This window comes from Dasypus novemcinctus, chromosome 7, assembly GCF_030445035.2.
Source record: "Dasypus novemcinctus isolate mDasNov1 chromosome 7, mDasNov1.1.hap2, whole genome shotgun sequence".
Taxonomy (NCBI): domain Eukaryota; kingdom Metazoa; phylum Chordata; class Mammalia; order Cingulata; family Dasypodidae; genus Dasypus; species Dasypus novemcinctus.
The window spans coordinates 72,384,046-72,407,499 of NC_080679.1; the positions used below are offsets into that span (position 1 = coordinate 72,384,046).

Sequence of the window (23,454 nt, forward strand, 5' to 3'; positions counted from 1 at the left end):
GGCTCAACTAGATTAACCTATCTGTTTAAGCTTGTCAATGTAGAAAACAATGGAGCCAGGTTTAGCGCCCAAGGTTTCTCACCTACCCACCCTCCTTTCCTCCTCTCCCATTCCCACTTCCTCTCCCTACCTCCTTCTACCTCTCCATTCCTTCCTTAAATGATCAGTGTCCTGTCCACTAAACAGTGTCAGCCAAGTGGACTCTTTGTGCTGTTCTGTCCTTGCCATTGTAGACCTAGATACATTTGTCACCATAAAATACCATATTAATTTACCACTTTTCTAATCTGAATGCTGGTAAGCCCTTACCAACCATAAGACATGTCTTATATTTATGGAAAGAGAAATGTGGTGAAAACTTGGAGGAATGTTTTGCCTAATCAGGCAGTTTTGTGAACATTTTCTCTACTTTACCAATCTTTCTAACTCTTGATTTTGGAAAGCTAAAAATAACTTACACCCATAATTGTATCATCTGGAGGAGGAGTACACCTGTTCTTTTCCTTTTTTTTTTTTTTTGCTTTTTATCATCTCCCAAGATATGTGTACCTACCCACGAAGGGTGGGGGGCTGGGTTCTATGTGGCTTGGCAGAATGGCGAGAGGAAACGGTTGCATAATTTGATCCCTCACACATTTTAAACTGAAATAATGAGAGAGCTGCTGTTCTGCTTACCCAGCACAAAGAGAATGCTTGTCCAATTCTACAGTTAATTTGATCAATGCAGATAGCTTATTCTCCAAAATCCACCTACCACTAAATCTTAAATGATTGTCTAACTTACAGAATTATCCAGACAACTATTTAATGAGGTCTTCACTTTTGGCATCTGAACACACAGTCAGGAGCCAGAGGTTTTCCCTTCTATTATCCATATACTCTTTAAAAGTATTATCACCCACCATATTTGTCTAGCACCCACAGGGCTTTAGGCATGGACACTAACTACACAGAGCACGGACATGGTAGATTTATTCTGCCTTCAAAGAGCTTCATAGCATTGTTATGCTTGTTTGTAAGTTTATTCTTTAAAACTGCTGTTTGTTCCATCCCAGTGGCAGGCAGGAGGGCATTTCTTAGCTACTCCTCCTTAAGTCTCTGATCAGAAGGTCCTCAGGTGAGCAACGATGCCCTCCCTCCCGTCGAAGTATGAGCAGCGCTGGCCGGCCAGCTGCCTGCTACAGTGGTCTAGCGGCTGTGTGCCTGCCCCGAGAGCTTAGAACATGAGCCGGGCAACAACCAAGTCTAAAAATAAGCCCGCAGCCACTTGCTGACTGCGGTGCTGTGGCCCTGCCACCCACTGCGGCATTTCAGCAGGAGCACCGCAGGCCTCTACGGGGAGTCCTCTCTGCCGTGCCAAATTTCTTATACAGGTCATGACACACAGGAAAATCAATGTTGGGAGAGTTGGGTGGGTTTGGTGGAGTCCTAACCAGAGACAATGCTGTGTTTGTCAATCCTTAAACAGGAGAGGGGAGAAAGTACGCCTTTTCTTTGGTTATCTTAATAGACATATTCCATGAAAGCTTCCAGGGCTAATTGTGGTGAAAATGTGCCAGGTAGACCCCCTTCATGCCACCCATAATTAATAGTGTTATAGTCTTCAAGGCCATAATGCTCATCAGTTATTAATTAGCAATTCATTTTGTTGAATAAATAATACTTGTGATTGATGATAGAACTTGTAATTGGGCACTAGAAGAGGCCCTCCGGGACTGGCTCACCAGCAAGTATTAACCATGACACAGTAACGACAAAGGCAGAGGTTCATCCAGGAAAATAAATCCATGTTAAACAATTGTGACACAGCCAAGGTGTTCCTTCTCAAGAGGAGAAGAGTCAGTCTTGAGTAGTCTGGACCTGAGTGTGTAAATCATTTCTGGCCACATGGCATTGGGGTTTTCCATTTTCTCTTAAGTCTGTAATCAGCCAGCCTATTTCCCCCCCCCAAAAGCAAATTGTTCTTTTCTGGACAAATCTATTGACTTGAATTACTCTTGTGATAGGTCCTTTCCTTATATTGTCATGACACATGCACAAAGACTTGAGAGAGAAAAAAAGTGCTTTTCCAAAAAGGTAATGATTGAAATTTTTATTTAAACTGATTCCTTAGATTGAATTCACTTTGGATTAACAGATTTTCTTGCCCAATTGATTTTCTGGCATCCATGCAGTGATCCAGCAGAGATAAAATGGGGGTTCATTTAGTCTACGGCTCAGAGGAAAAAGCGAGAGGCCGGCAAATAGAACCGGCAAATCTGCTTTCTCGCCTGTTCAGTTAGAGCAGGACAACCAGAGTCGGTCAGCTGCTGACCAGATGCTGCCTTCAATTAATATTCCAACCCTCAAAGACATTTATCGCTCACTCTAGAAAGCAGAACAGCTGAGTAATAAAGGGAACCACTAAAGCTGTTTTTTAAAAAAAATTTTTAGAGCATTTATAATGGCTAAATTGCTTGAAATAAATTAATACGAAAAATAAACATAGTTTGTATAGTATCTATAAAATAAATCCTGATCTTGGGAAAATGGAGAGACAAAATAGGGGCTTGCATTTAAAAAGCACATGCAATATGCTTCATTAAGACAGGCCTTTTTTTTTTTTCCAATTTAAAAAGGGTTAATAAACTCCAAGATATCATTGCCAGTTAAACAGGTCCTGCACCATTTTAAGGGAAGTAGGAGGCTACAAAGGAGACAGTTAAAAAGAAACCAGGAGACTGTGTTGTAATGCTAACAGGCAATTAACAAACTCATGGGTGTTAATTATCTTCATACTGTATCATGTTCAATTAGCTTAGTCTCTGCAACAAAGGCAACGATGAACAATTGCTTTGATAGGCGTACAGTACTTCATTTGTAGTTAATCGGTTTAAGCCTTGCAGTTGCTAGGTTACCTCGGTCTCCAGAGGTAAAAAGCTGTACAGATGCACTATGTTTAAATGACTACAGAGAACTGTTTAAACTCAAACCATGTATAACTCTTTATTGATTTTCCACAGAAGATCTCAGCTCTGATGATAAGGTTTTGATATATTTTCCTGCTACAGCCAGTTCCTTGGAGTATTGCAGAAAAAAAATCTGTCAATATGCTTCTATTATGATCTCTTGATCTGTGCCTATAAAAACCTTTAGCCGCAGCCCTTATTATAAATAATGGAAGAAGCAATATCTGATTTTTTTTTCCACACTGTACTACATGATTTTTTTTTTCTTCATTGGCTTTGGATCCAAATTACAGGACTTCTTTCTGTACCCGTGCTCCAAAATAATAAAGAAGAATTTCTAGCACTAATTAATTTGATTGACTCTCAGCAGGACGGGATCAGCTGTAGCATCATGAACTTTAACAATAACTACCAACTGATGGGCAGTTCACATCAATAAGACCATCACTAGCCTCTCTCTCACCTGTCACCAGGCGGGGAGTGAGCAATAACCAGCCCCCCACAGATGCTCCCCGCTTAGCGCTTTCTGCCCTATTAGCAATTTATAATGGTGATCAAGAAACAGTCAGCGGCAAATCAAGACAACTGTCTGGCTGCCTGTTTAATTGGCCTTGTTTGCTTTTTTGATAAATGGCTCGTGACTACTATAGGCCCCTGTATTTTGACTTTTAATAGGCCACAGTGATTAGACTACCAACAGATACTGGGTCAAAACTGAGGAAAGGTGCAAAAAATGTTAATTAATATCAATAATAGGCAATTATTAGTTAGACAGAAGGACCTACTAGCTGCGTGCTCTAATGGCTCAGGGCTAACTGGAAGAGAACCGCTGCCAAATTAGCATAACTGTGTATGCAGACTGCATGGTGGAGCCTAGCAAACAGCTGTTACGTTAGTCATTCAAATAGAATTCCTGTCTATGGAGTGATAGTCGCAGAGTCAGCAATCCCTCTTGGCCATTTCAAGGCACTAACAATACCCTAGTGACTGGTGTCCTTCCAAATGGGCTGTGTTTCAGGCTAAGAATTAAATGGCACCTTTTCTTTTGGGTTGTGCTGTTGAGTAGCTTAAGGAGGCCACTGTCCTCTGGTCAGCAGACGCGAGGGGAGAAAGGTTTTGCCCCGAAGCCCCACTGACCTCAGGGGAGGGTAATGTGGGCCCAGCCGGTTCGGAGAAGCACGCGAGCTTTCTAGGTTTGCTGTTTTATAATTGGCACTGAAAACATGGCTACGCCCAACATGTCACACGAAATGCTACATAGAATTCTCCCAGCGTGATTCTTTGTTATTCACGCCTTGAAGCGTGTGGGTGTGTTTGCGTGTGTGCTGCGAAAGGGCTGACAGTACGTTGCCCAGCGTGAAAAGCCGTTAGGGGGGGTAGCAGTTAAGGCAGTGACACGATAGGAATCGTAAGTGCAGCTTCCTACACTTGTCGTTGACATTAGGGTCACCTTGGGCAACTCCAAATTACAGGCAAAAGACTGTTGGAGTTTGAAAGGAAGCTGGAGCAGTCAAATGGAGAAACTGAGGTCAAGAGGCTTGTTTATGGGCCAACCAGCTGGTTGCAGGCATGGCTGGAAGCAGACGCGAGCTCCCCAACTTCCCACCCGGAGCCCCTGGCCTGACCTTGCTGCCTCCTTCAGGAGCTGTGGGTTTCTATCTGGGACTAGTGTCTGGTAGATATTTCCAAGAGATACTTCCACATTTGAAATGTAAATGTGGGATATGTGCAAAAGTGCTCCCACCACACAAATGTATGACAGTCCTGAGATGGCATGTTATCAAATACAGAAAATGATAAAATCCACAACCAACTGTGAGGTGTTTCACCTTTTAACGTAAGGCACAGAGTTTTTTTTTTCTTTCCGAGAGAGGTAGATTGTAATTCCGTTATCCCTTGCTTTATTTTGAGCTTGTTTCCTTCTGTGTCTGGCTGAAAGCAAGCAGGGGAAGGATGTGTTGTATGGTGCCCTTTCCTTTTCCCACCAGAGGACTGACATTTAAGACCCATTTGACTGAACGTTTTCAAGATCTTTTAAACACGTGTGTGCAACTGTGTGTGAGAGTGTGTGTGAGTGTGTGCGGGAATGGAATCTGCTTCTTCAAAGACTGAAATTTGAATGTGGATTACAACTAACTGTCGTTTTCTCCCTTCCCTTCTTCTTAGCCCCCACCCTCTCAACCTCCCACCCCAACACTAAGAAAATCTCTCAGTTGCAACTTTTTGCTGGTTGAACTGAACTACTAAGCCTTCGTGTACCACAGGGTCAGAGAAAATGGGGTTGCTTTTGCATCTCTATTTCTGCAAAAATACTTTGAAAATCAGCTGGATTTGAGTCTATGAGGAAACTATTATGCAGGCTTAAAATGACATTTCAAATAATTCATTTCTGGGAATAAAATCTTTTTAAATGATGGAAATATGAAACCTTAGTTTTTATTTTTTCTACATTTTTACTTAACAAATATTTGTTGAGCACTGGGCCAGAATGTTAAAAAATTATTAAAGATAATGATCAGAATAGTACATTTATGATTTATTTCACTCCTACCATGTGGAGTTCTTTATTGAGAAATTTATATGTCTCAGTCATTTAACTCTCATAACAACCCAATGAAATAATGTTTCATTTTACAAATTGAGAACCTGAGGCTTAGCAAGTTCAAGGAGTGGAAAGAGGCACAGTTCCTATTTAATTTAAGTTTAAATGCTTAACACTTTGTAGTTTAAATTGTTTTCCTTTTTTGAGGGTCCCCCAATTCCCTCTTCTAGAATATGCTAGATAATATGTTTTTAACAAAGTTTTGGAAACAACAAACAAAATGGTTCACCTCATAATTCTTTGTTCGGATAGTACCTTTTTTTATATAGAGTATACATTATTCACAAATGTTACTGTGACATTTTAAACTTTGTCATTTCTAAAGTGAGAGGAAATTAGATTTCTTTTAGTAATTAGGAGCTTGGTTATTTTATCCCTGTAAACTTGCTGCATTATGGTACATTTGCTACTCAAGATATGTGATATATCCCTTTGAATCTAAGACATTAATTATAAGATGTGCCATTATTTTATTTACCACAAAGAAAAAAAACGCTGTGAAATAAACTATCGCAATTTTTTTTCCTAATTTTGAGTGACGACTTAGAATTTTAATTTTATACTTCTTGAAAGAATTCTTCCAGACTTTTTCAGATAATTGGGTTTTTTTTTTTTAACAAAGCATGTATCACTCCTGTGTATACACAGAAGAGAATATAAATGAAATAAATTGGTTAGGATAGCCTAAAATTTCCCCTTTGGAGTCCAACTCTTATGAGTTCCTTTTGGACTCAGAGCTTTCTGAAACCACATTTTTCTGTACAATGTATTCTTCTTGGCAATTGAGAGCATTGATGATGCAGAATTTAAAAAAAAACAAACTCTGCTATTTTCTTTGGGATTTTCTTCCAAGCCACTAATACCCATTCTGTAAGTTTTGATGCTGGTGTTTCTAACATCCTCATGTGAGCAGGCAATGACAATTCTTTTGGGGCTGTAGCCTGGTTGATGATGAGAGTAAAATACCTCTGAATTTCAGTGGTAATGAAATGAGGGAAAAAAAGGTGCATCTTAGAATCCATGACATATGTCAGTACACCCATCAGTATTCTTTATCCAAATATCTGCTATTAAAAGTTATAGACTTTTAAAATAAGTACATCCAGACAGTACTTGAATTCAGCACATTAAAATGACATGCTGTCACAAATATTTTTCTCATTGAGGTGTTCACAGATATGCTGTTGGTGATATATTGTTTAATAAACTGTGAGAAACCCTGGGAAGTTTCCCCACTATACGTAGTTGGATATGAGATTAATAAATTGAGTCTTTGGGGGTGTCTTTTGTGTATTTGTGTATTTGTTACTAAGAGTGACCTATGCAGTTTTTAAGGGCCAAATTCCACGTGGTCAATCGTGCCCTTTGTCCTGCAGTGTTTTCAAGGACATTGTCACAGCATGAATGGATGAAGGGCTTTCTCTAGCTAGCTGGAGCCAGGACCACCTGGAAACACCTGATCTTGGCATCAGTCTCTGCTCTTGGTGATGTGCAGCTGGAATGGGGAGAAGCCACAATTCCAGAGGCATTTTCTGCTTTATATTGTGTCCTTGCCTCCTTTTTTCCATTATTTTTTTTTCTCTTTGGCAAATGTTAGTTCTTGGATAGATATAAGCATGTATTGCCCCTGCTTCTATTCATGCCTAAAGGTAGCACGACTCCCAACTGGGGCTAGTAATCTCCCTCATGGGAAGAAACATACTAGTTAAGAGCCGGGGTTTTGCAGTCGTGCAGACCTGGGCTTGAATTCCAGCCATCTGCCTACCAGTAGTGTAATCCTGGACTTCAGGGTTCTCATCAGTAACGTGGGGACAATGATACCTACTCCCTACCTCGGTGGAGGTGTCTGAGAAAATGTGTGATGCACACATTGCATAATGCCTTGAAGTAGGCACCTAACTAATGGTACTCCTCATCATTATTGCTATTATTTACAGACAGTCATGCTGTGGAGGCACCTGGGCCATCAGGGGTCATTAGTTCTCTAGGGCTCTTCTCTATGCTTGAGCAATGTTTTCAGCAGACCTTTCTAAGTGATGAGATGAGACCCCACTGCTTTCTCAATTCCCCCTCCTTGTCTGGAGTCCTGATCTCCAAATAGCTACCTGTCTTCTGCCCTGACTCCTAAATTACGTCCATTCCTGATGTGCATATGTATTGCTCTATGTCAAGTCATTGTTATAGGCATGTCCTTTTGAACATAGTGTGGTCAGTGGAGCATTAGAGTGGAAGCTGGTCAGCTTAGATTCTAGCCCCAGCCCTCCCACTAACTAGCCATGTGACTTCCCTCTTCAGTAAAAGCTCCTTCTGCAGGGCTACCTCAGGATAGTCTTGTGAGGGTGAGTGATCATTCTAGCTACCATTTAGCAAGCATCTTCTCTGTGCCACTCCTGGTGCCAGGGACATTCTGGGATCCATCCCTGGTGCTCATGACAATCTTGCAAAGCAGTTAATATTCTCCCCATTTTACATATGGAGAGACTAGAGCATAAGAGTCTTAACTGTGTTCTTACTTCCAGTGTGATTTCAGGAAAGTTAACTAACGCTTCTAAGTTCAAGGTGCTCATCCAAAAGTTGGAGGAGATAAACAGTGTCTGCCTCATAGCCCTGCAAGGACAGAACGGGATGATGTATGCGTAGACTTTGACAGAATCACACAAGCAGCGTGCAGTCCTGAGTGTTTGGTGATATGACTTGTCAAGAGTCACATAGCCAGAGGGGGAAGGAGCTTGGACTTCAGTTCAGGCCTTTGAACATATGTGCGGGAGCATGTGTTACCCAAGTGCAAGTGGTCGACGAAGGCCCTCTGCCTGACATAATCCCAGAAGAGGGAATGTCCGAGAGCTGCTTCATCCTGTTGCCCATTCTTGAGGGTTCTTCTTTCTCTTCTCCCCTCTTCTGGACTGTCATCTGCTCCTGTACACCCCATTGGCTGTTTGGGAGGATTACAGGCTCAGGAGGGGATTTTCTCTCTTTAAAGGGCAGCAGACCTTTTTATTTTTATTATGGTAAAATGCACATAACATAAAATTTACAATTTGTGGCATGTATTACATGCACAGTGTTGTGCAACCGTTACTGCTATCTAGTTCCAAAACCTTTTTATCACTTCAAAATGAAACCGTGAACTCAATAAACAGTCACTTACCATTTGCCCCTCCCCTCAAGCCCTGGCAACCATTAATTTGCTTTCTGTCTCTATAGATTTGCTTATTTTGGGCATTTCATGCCCATGGAATCATATAATATGTGGTCTTTTATGACTGGCCTTTTTCACTTAGCATGATGTTTTCAAGGATGTATCAGAACTTCATCCTTTTTATGCCTAAATAATTTTCCATTTTATGGCTATACAACATTTTTGTTTATATAATTCATCAGTTGGTGGGTATTAGGTTTTTTTCCACCTATTGGCTATGTATAGTGCTTCTACCCATATGCAAAGTTTTGTTAGAACACTTGTTTTTAATTCTTCTGGGTAGATACCCAGGAGTGGAATTGCTGTGTCACATAGTAAGAGCATATCATTTTTGACTAAGACTTGAGACTAGATGGGGAAGAACAGGATTGGAGTTTCCCATAGCTGTGCTTCTTTAACTTTACTGTGTGATCATCACCTGGGGATCTTGTTAAAATGTAGATTTTGAGTCAGTGAGTCTGGGGTGGGGCCTGAGATTCTGCATTTCTAACAAGTTCCTGGGTGATAATACTGACACTGTACTTTGAGTTGCAAGGTGCTATAGGGCATCAAGAAGAAGAAAGATGATTAGGACCCAGCTCAGTGACTCTTGCACTGGATGTGCCTTGGAGCCTTTAGAGTCCTTCTGAGGCTTGTCTGTATCGCTTCCCTTTCCTCCACCAGCTGTAGGCAGACAGAGAGGAAAGTGTGATGGTTTAAAGTTGTATGGGGAAATGGACTTTGGCCCAGTGGTTAGGGCGTCCATCTACCACGTGGGAGGTCCGCTGTTCAAGCCTCGGGCCTCCTTGACCCGTGTGGAGCTGGCCCACACGCAGTGCTGATGTGCGCAAGGAGTGCCCTGCTACACAGGGGTGTCCCCCGCGTAGGGGAGCCCCACGCACAAGGAGTGCACCCGTAAGGAGAGCCGCCCAGCGTGAAAAGAAAGAGCAGCCTGCTCAGGAATGGCGCCGCCCACACTTCCCGTGCCGCTGACGACAACAGAAGCGGACAAAAGAAACAAGACGCAGCAAAAAGACACAGAAAACAGACAACCGGGGGAGGGGAGGGGAATTAAATAAATAAAAATAAAAATCTTAAAAAAAAGAAAAAATAAATAAAGTTGTATGTACCCCAGAATGACATGTTCTTAAATCTAATCCATTCCAGTGGGTGTGTACCCATTGCAAGTAGGACCTTAATCAGGGTGGGCCTTAATCCTATTACTGGAGTCCTTTATAAGAGAATGAAATTCAGACAGAGAAAGCCATTAGAAGCAAGGAGCTGAAACAGAATCCAGAAGAGAAGGAAGAGATGAGGAGTTGTTGCCATGTGCCTTGCCATGTGACAGAGGAACCGAAGATCATTGGCAGCCACTCCAGAATGCCACAATTTTTAGGAAGAAAGCACTGCCTTGATGATGCCTTGATTTGGACAGTTTTTTCCAGCCTCACATCCATAAGTGAACAAATTCCCATTGTTTAAACCAACCTGTTTCATGGCATTTGCTTGAGCAGCCCAGGAAACTAAAACAGACAGATTTCCAGCTGTTGGTTTGCAGCAAGTCCTTTTGCCCTTTGACTATGACTGCCATGACTGCCAATCAGCTTCTTTATGACAAATATGGCCCTTTCTATGGAAACTTCCTGAAATGGGCTGGACAGTCCCACTGATCTGTATGCCCATCAAATGTGGCAGAGTTGGCTTGTGACAGAAACACACTTCAGCCATGAAAGTTTATGGTCATTGCTTCTACAGAGTGATCCTTCTCTTCCAGCATACCTTTCCTTTGGGAATGGCAGAGCTTAACCCAGCCTTACTATGATCTACGTAGGAGCCCTGGCCAGCCCTTGTACCTTATCTTATCTGGAAATTAAGAATTTAGATGTGTCAACTGAGCAGGAAGTTGGAGGAGGGAAATAACAAATAATTCACAGGACTCTCCAAGTTTAAAATGCTACTGGATAAGATACTTTTCCAACAAGGACCAATGAATACCAAATTGTGACATGTCAAAATGTGCATGAAATTAAGAGTTAAGGTGGTTTTACAGAGAGAATGTATTGGTGATTGGACAAGAAGTATTCGGTTCCTTTGATAATCATATTTCTCATTGCAAATGATTATGTTGGCATTTTGGTTTCATTAAAACCATGGCAATAACAACCCAATATACTCCAAGAGCAAGAGGTGCTTAGGTCATGGGTGATACCAACAGATAGGTCTGGATGATCTCCCGAGGTTGTCTCCAGTCTTAAGATTCTGGTAGTCTGCATCCTCTTTTAACTTTTTGGGGTTTTGTGGGATAAGAGAAAGAGGAGATCCCAAATGATAAGAGGCATGGCAGGGCAGCTTGTCATTGCCTTACCCATCTTGGCTTATGCATATTTCACATAGTGATTTCTGTTTGGAATTTGATTTACAGCAATTGCAGGTGGCAGAGATAACTTGTTTCAGGGAAGATTTTTAGTGGAAAAGAAAGGGCCTTGTCCAAAGCTTTCTCCAAGGCAGGTCATGTTGAGTGAAGGTTCCTTGTTGGGAGAGGAGATTTTCCCATGGGGCCCTGTCTTCCCACTCCAGCTGACAGCTCTATTGCAGGTATGGTGACTCTCTGGCTGTCAGTCATTTGAGGGGACCCTCTGACCCCAAGAACTCCCCTGGTTATTAAAGGGGTGGCATACATGTGTCAGGCTGATGATGGCATACGTGACATAGAAACTCTCACAGGGCAAAGATGTGGAAGCTGAGCACCTGCCTCCCCAAAGCAGTTACCAAGTCACTCCTGACGTTAGCTTTCCATTAGCGGTCACACTGCTTGAGGGTCAGGTGTGTGTGTGTGTGTGTGTGTGTGTGTGTGTGTGTGAGAGAGAGAGAGAGAGAGAGAGAGAGAGAGAGAATATTTTAAGGGATTTCCAGTCTCCCTTGTTTATTTCACACGCAAAATATTCTGAATTAACACCTTCACACCTTCACTTCATGTGGGTGCTTGATATTACTATTGACTCCTATGTAGAAGGGATTGACCTCTGGAACCCCAAAGCCACTTGTTTCTACTGCCTGTAAAATCAAGCAACATCCGTAACTGTTGGTGAATTATTCAGTAGTCTATACTGAAAATGCCCCAATACCACTGCCACAGAATTGTGGCCCATATATATTTTGTATACCAGATATACATGTTTCTATGTGTGAGTACACACATGCATTAATCCCACTTATTTCCTAAATATAGAACTGAATTTGAAATAAATCCCCCAGCAATATGTGCTTAACAATACAATTTAAATAGGTAAGAGTTGGCATCCATAGCTCTGTAATGATTTATTCTCATTTCAGTTTCCCAAGTTGAAGGACTTAGTCCTTTTTCATTTCTCATCTGGGACCCATAAGTTTGAGAGATTCAGAGAGTTTTTTTTTGTTTGTGCCACGATCTTCTCCAGCTGTAGCTTATTCTAAATTTGGATCTATTCCAGGGAATAAATACTTGTTAATGGGGTTAGAAAGCCAGAATCACAAATCTACTTAGGAATTTTTTAGAACAGACCTAGAAAATAGATTAAACATTTTTTTCTAATTTATTGAAATGTATCATTCACACATAAACATACATAAACAATAAGTGTATAATAATAGTTATGAATTTATAAAACAAACATACGTAACATCATATAGGGCTCTCATAACTTACCCTACCACCAATACCTTGCATTGTTGTGAAACACTTTTAGATAATGATTAAAGAGCGTTCTCAAAATGTTACTACTAACCAAAGTATCTTACATTAGGTATATTTTTTTGCTAAACCAGCCTATTATTATTATTATATTACTATATCATTTATGTATGAACATAAATAAACAGTAATGTATAGTAAAAGTTGTGATTTTAAAAACAGGTATAACATCATACAGGGGACCCATACATCAACCCACCACCAAAGCTGTGAATTGTCATGAGACATTTGTTACAAATTATGAAAGAATATTGTAAAAATCTTACTACTAACTATAGTCCTTATCTAACATTTGGTCTATTTCTTCCCAAACCCACCCTATTATTTTTTAAATATATTTTTATGACAGAAGTTATAAACTTACAAAACTATCATGCACATGTGCAGAAGTCCCATACAATAACCCTCTAGTAACACACCACACCGTGGTAGAACATTTGTTACAGATTATGAGATAATATCAACAGATTATCACTAGGTCCATAGCATACATTTGGCACACTTTTTCCAAATTCCCCCATTGTCAACACAGTACATCTTTGGCATAGATGTATAATATTACAGTATTGCTGTTAATCACAATCCATAGGTTACTCCAGTTGTATTTTTCCTATGCTTCTCCACATTTCCACTACCCTGCAATAGTGATGCACATCTACTTTAGCTCACAAAGGACACTCTTGCATCTGTACGGTCAACCACAATTCTCATCCACCTCTGGGATTACTGTGGTACTCAGTCCCTAGATTATTCTCTAGCTTTCTTTCAGTTGGCATTTACAACCATAGACTACCCCATTTCAGCCATATTCCCATTTATAAACCAGCTGTTACTCATCACAATGTGTTACCATCAACTCTATACATTTCCACACTTTTACAGTAAAGTTAATTAAAACTTCTATATACATTAAACATCAATAGTCCATCTCAGTCCTCCTCTTGTCTCCTTTAAGAATCTACCACCTACCACCAGGTCTTGAAGATATTTTCCTACATTTTCTTCTAGAAGCTTTATGGTTCTTGCTTTTATATTAGATTTTTGATCCATTTTGAGTTAGTTTTTGTGTAAGGTATGAGATAGGATCTTTTTTCCTTCTTTTGGCTATGGATATCCAGTTCTCTCAGCAGCATTTGTTGAATGGACTTTTCTACCCAAGCTGGCTGGGTTTGACACACTTGTAAAAAATCACTTGACCATAGTTGTGAGGGTCTGTTTCTGAACCATCAGTTTGGTTCCATTGGTCTATTTGCCTGTCTTTATGCCAGAACCATGCTGTTTTTACCACTGTAGCTAGATAATACAATTTAAAGTCTGGAAGCAAGAGTCCTCCAACTTTACTTTTCCTTTTTAAGATGTTTCTGGCTATTCAGGACCCTTTACCCTTCCAAATAAATTTGATAATTGTGTTTTCCATTTATTTTAAAAACGCTGCTGGAATTTTTATTGGGATTGAATTGAATATACACATCAATTTGAGATTTGACATCTTAATGATATTTAGTCTTTAAATATGTGAGCATGGAATGTTCTTCCAATTATTTAGGTCCTTTTAAAATTTCTTTTAACAATGAGTTGTAGTTTTCTAAATACAAGTGCTTTATATCATTGGTTAAGTTTTTTCCAAAATATTTGGGTTTTACCTGTCATATTTTATTTTCACCACTCTTTTGACACTTTCAGTTAATTTTACTGATGTGATCTTCATTTCTAGACTCTCTTCCAAGACTTTCTCTTCTGTCTTTTCTTTTGGACTATAGCACATCCTTTAGTATTTCCTGCACAGCTGGTCTCTTGGTTACAAACTCTCTCAGTTTCTGTTTATCTCTGAATATTCTACACTCACCTTCATTTTTGAAAGTCAATCTTGCCAGATATAAGATTCTTGACTGGAAGTTTTTTCTCTTGCAGTATCTTAAATATATCATACCACTGTCTTATAGCCTCCATGGTTGATGAGAAATTGGCACTTAATCTTATTTGGTGTGCATTGCTTTTCTCTTCCTGCTCTCAGAATTCTCTTTGTCTTTGGCATTTGACATTCTTATTAGTATGTGCCTTGGAGTTGATCTATTCAGATTTATTAGAATGGGAGTATGCTGTTCTTCTTGGACATGGATATCTATGTCCTTCAATTGTGTTGGGAAATTTTCCACCATTATTTCTTCAAATATTTCTTCTGCCCCTTTTCTCTTCTCTTCTCCTTATGGGACACCCATGGCATTTATGTTTGCATGTCTCTTGCTGTCATTTATTTCCCTAAGAACTTTTCCCATTTTTTTTTCCATTCTTTTCTTCATCTGTTCTTTTGTATGTTTGCTTTCAGAGGCCATTTCTTCAAGCTCACCAATCCTTTCTTTTGCCTCCTCAAATCTGCTATTGCATTTCAGTGCATTTTTTATTTCATTTATTTTGCCTTTCATTCCTATAAGATATACTATTTCTCTATGTATGCTTTCAAATTCTTTGTGTTCATTCAATGTCATCTTAATATCCTTAATCTCTTTAGCCATCTCATTGAATTTATTAAGGAGATTTGTTTGAACATCTATGATTAGTTGTCTTGTTTCCTTTGTGTCATCTGTTCCTTTAACTGGGCCATATCTTCCTGTTTCTTGGTGTGGATTGTAATTTTTTGTGGGTGTCTTGGTACCTGACTTACTAGGTGTATTTATTCTGGGTGCAGTTTATCTCTTTAATTTAGGGCTTTCTTGTGCTTTTTTCCCTTGCTGGTTGGGTGGTAGGAGCCAAGGATGTAGTTGGTGCTACAAGCTGTGGAGGCTCAAACTGCCCTTGTTGCCCCAGGGACCAATGATGCTTCTCCCAGCATTCTCCTTTGCCAGGGGTTGGAACAGAGCCTCAGCTGTGTGTAATAATCCAAGTGGTGCAGGCCTAGACTATAGTTACCCAGAAAAAATGATGAAGCTTCACACCTATTGGAGAAAAGCGGCACTCACTGGGATGCAGACAATGATGATTGCAGGCAGGAAGTTTATTGAGAAGCCCTCCCAATGGAGAGGGGCTCCCAATGGAGGGGGTCTAGCCCACCCCTAGAAGAGGTAGTTATGAATTTATACAGTACATCAAAAGGTGGGGAAATATTAGTCTGTGGGAAGGGGGTTAGAGACTGAGTACAGCTTGAGGCCAATAAGGGGCTGTAAAAGCAAATTCCTTCCCTTGTATGGCTAGGGGGTAGTTGACTAGGAGGTAGGGTATTCTTGAAATGCAGAAGGGTTTGGTGGCATCTGGGCCAGAAAGGGTGAAGGTCCTTATTTGCTCCATCCCACTGTGATATGGCTCCTTTGTTCATTCTTGGGGGGAGATGGGCTGCCTCCATGCACATAGGCTGTGGCTTGTTCAATTGGTTATGACCTGTTAATCTTTGCAAACCTTGTGAGGGGGAACTTTTTACAACACTCCTTTCTCCCCTGCCTAGGGAAGGGATGAAGGTGCAGGAGCAGGCAGCAATCTATGCAGTGTGGGTCCAAGATGGCCTCAGTTGCCCCAGTATACTTCTGATTATTCAGTCTGTGCCAGCCAAATGTACTGGAAGCTACCTGGATAAGCCGGTGGAGGGCCCACCAGTTTCCTCCCTGCTAGAGGTGGGGCTGAAGCCTAGGCTAGGCATGAAGGGCAAACTGAGTGAAAGAAACTTGTCCCTATTGTCACTGTGATTTTCAGTCAGCCCAGCTTCCCCTCATGTTGGGGGTGGAATCAAAATGGCTGCTATTGGCCTCTTTCCTACTTGGACAGATTCAAACTTTAGCTGTTTTTAAGATTATACTTTAGCCAGTCAAATTGACTAATCAGTAGCTGAAGTTGGTGGCCACCCATCTCTTTCTCCCCTATTTTTGGGATATGGAGATTCCAATTCCAGCCATAGAACAGCTTGTGCCACCAGAGTAGGATGATCACCAGTCTCCTCAGTGTGGCCTATATTTTCCTGGAGAGGTTGGCACAGGTTCCTCCAGCTTTCTTCTTGCCGGAGGTGGGGCTGGGGCTTATGTTAGAGCTGCAACCTGATCTGGATGGAAAGAAGCTGGTCCCTACCAGCACTGTGATTTTCATTCTATCCTGCTTCCCCTTGTGCCAGGGGTGGAGTTAAAATGGCAGCTATTGGCCTTTTTCTGATTTGGACAAGTTGAAACTTTAGGTGTTCTTAGGATTGTACTTTAGCTCACGAAATTTACTAATTTCAGCTCAAGCTGATGCCCAGTCGTCTCTTCCTCCCCCATTTTTGGGAAGTGAAGCTTCCAATTCTAGCTGCGGAATAGCTCCCAAGGTGGCTTGTGCCTCCAGTGGAGGATGGGCACCGGCCTCCATGGTGTGGAGCGCTCTACTTACTAATCTTCTCTGCAGATGGGCAGTCTCCTCCTTCCATTCTTTCAAGGATGTTGCAGGATGCTCTTCTAGTCTCCTGGAGCCCCCAAACAGGTGCTTTAGATAGCGCTGGGTGATTACTAACTGTCCTATAGCACAAGCTGACTCTAGGAGCTCCTTATTCTGTTGCCATCTTGCTGGTTGTCCTAGAATAGTTTTCTGTTTTTTTAAAATCACATTCCCATTCTGTTTCCATCACAGACGTTTCTCTCTCTCTCTTTTTTAGATTTATTTATTTATTTACTTATTTATTTCTCTCCCCTTTTCTCCCCCCTACCCCAGTTGTCTGCTCTGTCTATTTGCTTCACATTCCTCTGTGTCCACTTCCATTGTTGTTTTGTTGTCAGCGGCACCAGGAATCTGTGTTTCTTTTTGTTGTGTCATCTTGCTGCGTCAGCTCTCCGTGTGTGTGGCGCCATTCCTGGACAGGCTGCACTTTCTTTTGCACTGGGCGGCTCTCCTTGCCGGGTGCCGCTCCTTGCACATGGGGCTCCCCTACGCGGGGGACACCCCTGTGTAGCAGGGCACTCCTTGCGCGCATCAGCACTGCGCATGGGCCAGCTCCACACGGGTCAAGAGGCCCGGGGTTTGAACCACGGGCCTCCCATGTGGTAGGCGGACGCCCTATCCGTTAGGCCAAGTCCGCTTCCTAGAAGCGTATAGGTGCAGAGTTCTGGTGGAAAAGTTCATTCATTCCATAAATAATTAGGTATGCAAGAGATGTGATGTTTAGACATGATTACACTGATGAGCTGTTCTTCAAATTTTACTAAAGGGATAGGTATTTAAAACCTCACGACTGACATGTCACTTTGGACTGCATGAAATTTGCTGACATAATGCACCAAAAGGGAACAGTGGGTTCCCTCAAATTTCTGGTAAAGACATGAGCTTCCTTTGCAGGAGCTTCTGGACGGAGAAAGGGGGTCTCTTCTGGGAAGTTTTAGATGCATGTAGTTTGAGGAAATAGAGTTGAAGAAATAAGAGTTTCGTCTTGAGGTCTGTTCTAGGACTGATATGCCCAAGGATGGGGGGCACAATGTTTATCCTGGAAACCTGAAGAAAGGTGTGATTCTTCAAAAGCCTTGAGAGTTTCTGACTTAAATACCTTATTAATACATTGCACCATTTTAATTTCTAATGCCCAGCAAAATGTTTATTAGAGAATTACTGATTAATCTTTGCTAAAAGAAAATGTGTTCTCAGGTTAAATTAGGAATATATCATCCAGTGACACTGGTTAAAGGTAGAGCTTATTCTCCAAAACTCAGGGATTAGCTTGGGGATGGTTCTTAATAAGTTAGATATATTACCAATTAGTGGGAAGATTCTCTCTGTCTGTCCTCTGAGACATTTGATCTTGAGACCCCTGGTCCAGAGTACTTGTTTTGCTGAGGCTCGGATAAGGGAATCGGAACCAATATGAGCGAAATGGAAGGGATTTATTAGAGGGATTAGAGTTCACACAATTGTGGGAACTGGTGAGGATGTCTATCTAATCCAACAAAGGTAAATTCCCAGATGTAAACTAATTTATTTTTGTATATGATTTCTTTTTCCATATTGCTTATTAATAAAAAGATATATATGATTCCTTAAACTTTTTGGTTATTTAAAGAAATGTGGGAATGGAGGTATTTCCCTGGTTGATTTGGTTAATCTTTCCTTTTTTAATTTCCTGTTTATTTTTGCTCATTTGCAAGAAATTTGTGAAATAGTTGCTGTGTATCTGTTAGAGATGAAATACCCAACAATGATTAATCCCTGCAACACATTTATTAATTTGTTCTTTTGTTTATATCTCTATTCAATGCTGATGATTTGCTTAATTAAGGATTTATTTCTTGATCAGGTTGTGCTATAGGAAGGTCATTTTTGTTTGAAATTGAAAACTTGTGAAGTCTAAAAATACATTTGATCCACAAATACCCTTATTATTTTGTGAAAAGCAGAGCCTTTGCTTGAACAATAAAATGATTAGCATTAATAGAACAAAAATGTTTTATGATATTGCAGTTCTTCTGCCTCTATGTATCTCATCTTGTTTTTGTTCTGGTAACCAAGACTATTGCCAAAATGTATCAAATATTTAGCATGTGCAAGGCACTCTCATGGTGGTGAAACATAATGATTAAGGTATTTCCTTAACTTCTCTGAGTTAACTCTGCCTTTTCTTCTATTATTAGTTGAGCTTCTTTTGTTCAAAAAAAAATTTAGTGCAATACAAGCTTCTTCATTTTGCACACTCTGATAATTGACCTGCCTGAAATGTACCAATGGATGCGGTAGAGGTTTGTACTGTGTCAACTTAGCTAAATTGGAGCTATGTTTCCCAGAATTCCCATCCCTGCATTTTTTCTGGGCCGGGATTGGCCATAGGAGAAATTTGCTGAGATTTGGAAGGCAGAAGTGAAGCAGCGCCTTTATGGTCTGAAGGTCAGCGTAGGGCATCATACCTGGCAGCACCATTACCTCTGATCTGTCCAGCTCGCCTTGTTGGCAGAAGGCTGGGCCTGCAGCTCCCGCAGCTACTTCAGCTCCTGCTAGACCTCTTCCTTCAGCTGCTCTGAGTCCTGGCCAGGCATGTGGGCAGCGCCACTGTGAAGGGCACCAGCTGCTTTTACAGGTCTTCTCCAAGGTTGGAGGTGATGAGACAGATGGAGGTTCAGCTTGTCCTCACAGGTTCTAGTTTGTCGTTTTTCTCCCCTGGTTTATGTCCGGCTTTTCTTCCCAACTGCTGGCCCTGCTGACTGACAGCAGTTGTTTTTAAGCCTACCACCAGCTTTCTATAAACTTCTTCCTTAGCTCCTGCAATTGCATAATAAATCCCTCATTCCATATCTCTTTTAGTTGTCCAGCTACTCTGATCAAACCTTCACTGATATAGATACTCTGTATTGGGGATCTGAAATTGACTGGCCAGGGCCCAGACAGGTAATGTAAATGAATGCAGCAGGTTTGATATAAGAAAAATCATGGCCCATTCTCAGTTGGTTTTTATTTTGGTAGATGCATGGGATCAAAGAAATATACCTTTACAGTAATAAAAAAGACAGTGTGAGCATATTGATGAATGGCAGCTTACTGTTGGCTGGGAAACCACAAGGAGACAATAGATAGAGGTGGGGACTGGAGAGGGCGGGCTTCATCTAAGGGGGCTCTAGCTTATTATTGCTGCCATGCTTTAACAGGACCAGAACCTGGATTTTTATGTGACTTCTGATTTTTAAATGTTGATTGTAATTACACATGCACACACACAAACGTAAAGATGACCCATGTACCAAATATACCCCTTGGGTTGTGTTTGGACCAAGGGTCCCTAGGTTGGCGAACTGACCGTCAAGACTTGGGGATGAGGACAGAGGGATTGAAAAAACACACATAAAAATCCCCAAGAGGACTGTGTGTGTGGTGGGGGAGAGTGATTGTGGGAGACAGGGAAGGACCCCGTGTCAATGTGGAGTATATTCTAAGGACTGATTGGAATTCCATGGAAAAACAAAGATCTCTTCTCTCTCTCATATGCATGAAATCATCTAATAAGAACTATCACTTTCACAGTAATTTGCATTATACACAGGGATTTCACATGTGCTCTTTCATTTATTCTCATTTATTATCTTATTGACTATCTTGGATGTGAGTGGGATCAAAGATAAATCACTCCTGGTTCCTGCTCTCAAGGGTTGCTATCCATGGGGGAGATTGATATGTTAAAATCCAACTATAAAACCAGAATGAATGTGAAGTATCAAGGAGAGGGAGGGAAGGATCCTGGCAAATGGAAATGGGGAACAGGGACGGTGCTCTGAGTGACACAAAAGGTGTAGGCAGAAGCACCAGGGAGAACTTGGAGAAGTCACCAGTAAAAGCTGCTGTGAAGAGCAAATCAGTAGCAAATGTTCTCCTAACACAATTAAAAATCATTTGTAAAGTCTAACAACTGGGGGAATCTTAGCCTGCCTTAATGATCAAAATGTTAATCAATTAAGCAGCCTGCATTTGAGGATAGGACAAGTCAAACAACAACATTGTCTCTTGTGAGCAAAGTAATATATTCAGGATCCAGACATGACCGCCAAATTTGTTAGAGGGAGGAACAAGTGCTCCTAGCCTTTATGATGTCCTTAAAAATGTCAGACAACAGACTGGAGGAGACTGGCACCAAGGGCCACCAATGGCCAGGAAGGACAACAGATCTATTTAAAGGATTTGTAATAATTAACTGAACTCAGTTAATATATCTGGAAAATATGAACCAAATCTTGAGTGCCTCTTTTCTGCTTAAAACACCGTAGCAGTGTCTTAAAGTCCAGGCTCCTCTTTGGCATGATATAGTCACCACCCCTTAGGACCTGACCCAGGCTTCCCCCTCCTGGCTGGGACCCATTCCCCTGCCTCATGTCCCTGCCCCCCAGCTGTGGTGTACTTTATTTTTGCGGAATCATGCAGTTGTCTGGATGTTTCACACCTCTGTGCCTTTGCATGTTCTATACCTGTTCTGCTGACATGTCCATATACTTCTCTGTATTACCCAAGGACATCTAAAAAGTTTCCTGGGACACCCTCATTCCCCAGTAAGTTTTCTCTGCTAATGCTCTATTGAACATAGTTGAATTTTCGCACTTATTATACTGTGATATAATTATTTATTTGCATGTTTGTTATTCCATATACAATATTATATTGGTTGATGCATTCATCAGTTTTTTATTTAGTGTCTTCTCTGTGTAAGTCTGTACAACGTACTGTGGACACAACAGTAAATAGGATAAATCCAGGTACTGGATCATGGGGCATCCATCAAAAAATGAGAGCTAAACTGAAATGAATTTATAGGATAGGACAATTTAAAATTTAGTTTTGAATGTTAAGCATTGACCGGGCATGCCTTTCACAAATTCACATTGCAATATGTTTTATACTTTGTTTCATAACTGTGTGCTCTCGTTGTGTGGCTGAATTCTTTACCAATGCAGTCACAGAGCTTATTCCTGCTGCATTCTCTCAGTAGCAGTGGTTGGATATCTAGGGCCTTTGTGATTTTGGAGCTCTTAGCTATATTTGGGCTGTCTTTCTACAAAACCTTGGCTCTCTCTCAAAAGAAGGGTCTATTTTTAGCCTTGGCTATAGGGGTCCCACCTTCCTAACTCTCAACTGCCTTATTTGTCCTGGTTGGGAATATGCCATTTAACGCTTTCTCTCCTAGGGTGCGCCAACTGCAGGTTATTTTTGATCTTACAGACATCTAGCTTTAGTTCCAAAGCCACATTATTTTTCCTGGACCATCCTGAAACTTGTTTGATTCAGTCCTGAGGCTTCTTTCAACCACTGGCCCTTTACTCTTTGATTTATTCTGGAGAGAGGAGGAAGTTTTCCCCTCATACTGCCTCCCTGTAAAGCTCTGCAGAGAATCAGTTCTCTCTGAGTCTGGTAATTTGGGGGTAGGGCACTTCTCACATTTAACACTAATGCTGGCATCTGGACAATGTATTTATTATTAACATTTCCTTGTTTGGCCACATTCTAGAAAAACATTTTTTGAACTGCAGGCCATGAAAATGGCCAGGAAATACATTTAATGGTATGACTAGTATTATAAAATATAAGTAGAACAAAAGAAAATAAAAGAGAATCATGTGTGGTATGGGAAAGTTTTGTAAAACTTGTTATACAGATATTCTGTATATGCGTGTACTGAGTTGTGATGTATTTAGTAATGTGATGTATTTAGTGATGTAAATAGATTTTTTTGATAGTTTGGGTGATATTAGAAAGTTTGAAAAACATGGTTTTAAAACAATCCTTTTTCCTTTATTTTTTCTCCGTCCTTCTTTCTCCTTATTTTGTGTTGCTTTAACTTTGGTTCTAAAACAGGTGTCTTTTTGATATGCTTTTAAGTTGGTTTGTTTGACTGTTTACATTGATTAGACTAACTGAATAATTGATTAGGTTGCCTCTTAATTTTTTTAATTGTGCATGCCCCTCTAAACGAGAATCTTTTGAGCTTTTAAAGATCTTCCTCAACAGAGTATGCTTATTTTGATAAGGATTTTAAGTTTTACTTCTGTGACATTCTGGTGGCTCCCTCCCATTCTTCCATAAGTTCCAGTTCCTTTAGACTCTCTCGACCAGGGACCGTTTTCATAGTTAAACTTTAGAGGAAGATCTAGGCAAATATTCATTAAAACAGAACAAACAAAGCCAAACCGCACCAAACACCTATCCTTTACTCAGAGTAATTCCCTTCAATTAACTAGCAGTCAAATCTTTTATAACACAACCTAAAAAATTATGCAGCAAGCGGACAATGTTATTTAGTTGCTAATGACTTGAATAATATTTACTCTAAAAGCATTCATATACACATACTCTCATTTTAGAGTAACTCGAATTAGCTACTTTGGTGCTCTTTATAATAATCAATAACCCAAAATGGACAAACTATCCTAAACAAATGTTTTAATAAGGGTAACTCAGTGTCTTATCCAACATGGCGTTTTGATGTTATAGAAAATAAACTTGCCTCTTTAAAAAGGAACCAACAAAACAGAAGGTCCCAGAAGAGCTGAATGTAGTGCGAATTTCTGAATGAATCTCTCAGGATTTGTTT

At 40.7% G+C, this 23,454-nt stretch overlaps 1 long non-coding RNA gene across 3 annotated transcripts in view; it reads left to right on the forward strand.

The window, feature by feature from the left end:
• The first annotated feature begins 18,213 nt into the window (after positions 1–18,213).
• LOC131279185 (uncharacterized) overlaps positions 18,214–23,454 on the forward strand; it is a 327,709-nt gene continuing 322,468 nt past the window's right edge. For all 3 annotated transcript variants that reach the window (XR_009186553.1, XR_009186552.1, XR_009186554.1), the window contains exon 1: positions 18,214–18,347. This is a non-coding gene — a long non-coding RNA (uncharacterized lncRNA). The remainder of the gene's footprint in view (positions 18,348–23,454) is intronic.